The sequence below is a fragment of the Olea europaea genome, unplaced genomic scaffold (genome assembly GCF_002742605.1).
Source record: "Olea europaea var. sylvestris unplaced genomic scaffold, O_europaea_v1 scaffold1597, whole genome shotgun sequence".
Classification (NCBI taxonomy): Eukaryota; Viridiplantae; Streptophyta; class Magnoliopsida; order Lamiales; family Oleaceae; genus Olea; species Olea europaea.
In genome coordinates this window covers 158,494-161,843 of record NW_019233597.1, presented here as the reverse complement: position 1 = coordinate 161,843, position 3,350 = coordinate 158,494, and the positions used below count along the sequence as shown (strand labels likewise).

Below are 3,350 nucleotides of genomic sequence, written 5' to 3'. Positions count from 1 at the left end.
CTGCAATACTATATTTGAAATTACCTAGTAAAAAGGTGAAATCAAACTAGAGACAACAAGCTCACAAAGGCAAAAGACAAACTCTAGATCTCACTAGAGTTTGAGAGCTTCTCTCTCTAACCTCCACATTGTTGACTAAAATCTCTTTCTATTATCTGTAAGTCCTTTTTCTTCTTGGACTTTACCATTATTCTTATAATCTGTTACCTTAAACTTTTAGCTGCTTCTGTAAAGTTTTGACAAATTCAAATACATTGATCCTATAGGATGTGCCAAAACTTAATCGATGCATGAAATTATTGTCCATGAATGACGAACTAGAACAAGCAAGAAAAGCTTTTGAGGTAGATAAAGAGAAACTCGCTACAATTGGCTGATGGCCTAATGTGTGCTCCAACAGAGATTTTAGCGTCTGCAACTCTGATGTCAATAAGATTGTATTTTCTCTCTTTGTTAATTCACAAGCATACATGCTACAACATTTCCTCGCTTCAAAATCACTTCATTTCTTGTCCTTTAGGAAATGTCATATACTATTCCATAACTGCTACAATATTTCATAAAATTGGCAACTAAATATGAGGATCGGATATCATGGAAATATGTAAATAAAAAACCTCAACTTTTCAGTGTCGACCAAATTGCAATGCAAAATGATGAAAAGATCACATAATAGATGAAAAGAACATTATCAAAATAATTGTAACTGTAGTACGAAGATCATTGCCTTCCCTTGTAAAGACATCATGTGGTAAGGTACGAATGTGAAACTGTCCAAACATGGCAAAGCGAGACAGGGCGGATAGCCATCCAAAAAGAACTAAATAAAAATAGGCCATAACCAAACAAAAGCCAAGTATGAAACCTTCAAATCTCCACCTTCACCATCTATTTTTGGCTCACCATCTTCATAGAAGATCACTTCCTGTGAAAGAAGCAATTAGAGCTTTGGAAAGAATAAAAACTAATGAACTTAGGAAGATCGCAAACAAATGCGTCAGATCAAAGAAATATGTAGACATAATTTCTCTATAGATCCCCTCCTAAGCATAATATGGCTAATGTAGATGAATATATTATACAGATGTAGATTAGCAAGAAAATAAAGATGTTAACTAGTCATATCCGATGAAAGCTTACTTGTCCATCTTGCATGCCTTTCTCAATATCCATAGTGATAAAATAACCTTCCCTTTCATATTTGACATTTGGGCATTGTTCGCAAACCTGAAAATAAGAATTCAAGAGCTAAATGCAAAAGCCAAAGCAGCCAAGTTGGAAGGACACTTTCAATTGAAGAAGCCATTTTGAGCTATTTTCATGAGGAAAACATACCTGCTCGGTCATCTGCTAGAACATTCCTGGAACAATTTGCTTGTGATAAACTTCATTTCTACAGTTGCATTGCCCTGCAGCTGGTTTTATTATGTTTTTCTCCCTCCACACCTGATGGATCTCGCAAACAACATCAATGGCATATGCAAGTAAATTAAATACATGGTAGTTTCAATTGAATAATTTGATGTATAATGCAAGATGTATTCCATGTCACTTGAGTAATACTAAAAATTATGAAGATCAAAAATGGCATCATGAGATCTCCTTAAAATTCTGAATAGACCATTTTAAAATCTTTCATTGATGATAAACTAATTTTTGAAAGCAAGCCAAACTTAAATCCTAGACTCTGAAAGCAAGTCAAACTTTAATTTGGACCTAAAATCTGGTGGTACAATAAAAAAGAAAAATGGATGGAAGGAGCAAACTTTGGTACGATGTTTTGCCTCATAAATTAGTCAATAAAATGACCAAAATCATCCATTTTGGGCAACTATTATGCTCTAGCTAAAACAAATGAATTCAAACTATCTTAACCATTCAGTTAGACTGATAATTCATGTGTGAAACAAAAGGTATGAGTTTATTGTTACATATTAGAGTTTTTATAATACTTTCAAAAATAATATAGGACTAAGCTTACTCCTTACGAAATTTAATGTGTATATGTCCATTACCTTCAAAGAACCCCCCATGTACAGATCTTCTAGTGTTGCATCCAATTCAACAATTACATCGTCACTTTTCACAATCTTCTCTTCCTCTTCCATTGGACCTCCGCCAAAGAAACTGGAAAAAATCTTTCCTTGTCAGCAATATAGAGTTTGGAAAAAAAGGAGGATTCTAGCACAGACCAGAGAAAAGAAAACAAAACAACCAAATAGAATTACATGTTTTCCAAATCAACTTCTTGTAGTATTTCATTCACTATATAAAGTTACAACAAGCAAAAGTTACTACATTCATGTGTCCATGATGGTGAATGTTGGTCTAGGGCTTTAACAAATGACCATATAAATATTGAAAAGATTGATTAACATCCTTCCACCATCTAGATATGGTTGGATAGAAACAGAGATAGACAATAGAAGCCCCCAGTGGATTTAAACACCCATGAGAGTGTTTGCCATTGCTTAACAAAAGGGGTATGTATAAGCATTTTACATTTTTAAGTCCTCTTAACTCTTAAAGCTTATTTGACAAAGTAAAAGTGCGTACAGTCACTTAAAAAATAATTGAATAAAAAGGAAGAGAAGATACCAAAATTTTTAAAATGTATTGAAGCACCTAATATGCTTATTGTCTGAGCTTACAATGCTTCTCAAGTGCTTACAGGATCTACAAACAAACCTCACATCACTAATCAGTGCTAATGGTTAAGCACAAATACTCAATATATAAACAATGCCACAACCAGTACCAACTACACACAGTGCATTTCTGTGAAAAGATTCAATTATCTCCAATTATGGTTGGATATTTTGCCATGACAATGGAAGTCTTCATTTTTCTATTTTATTTTTTTGAATGACAGAACTATGGCACGAAAACTAAATGCACAAGAAGACTATTAATGGATTTGATAGCCACGTAATAAATATTATCATGCGCAAATTGCAAGATGATTATCTCAATGTTCTACAAAACAAACAACCATTATCAAATTCTAACTAAAAGGGAACCGTTTACTCTCAAATGGATCTGCAATGATAATAACAAAATAATGGTGATGAATGGCCAAGGAAAGAGCTAACAATCATAGCACATCTACCCAAAGCAGAAAGAAGTAAAACAACATATGAACGTATAAACTTACGAGCTAAAAATGTCTTGAATGTTCATTCCCCCACCTTTGCCACCACCACTCGTAGCATGCTGTTTAATACCCTCTTCACCGTACATATCGTATATACTCCTCTTTTCACCCTCGGACAAGACTTATAAGTATCAGAATAATTGAAGTCAGTTTGGCGCCAATTAGTTTGCTTAGCTGTCAATTAGCTGGATGTTAT

At 33.9% G+C, this 3,350-nt stretch overlaps 1 pseudogene; it reads right to left on the bottom strand.

Annotated features, from left to right (window-relative positions):
* Nucleotides 1-665: 665 nt before the first annotated feature.
* Nucleotides 666-3,350, bottom strand: part of LOC111377038 — a 5,811-nt pseudogene continuing 3,126 nt past the window's right edge.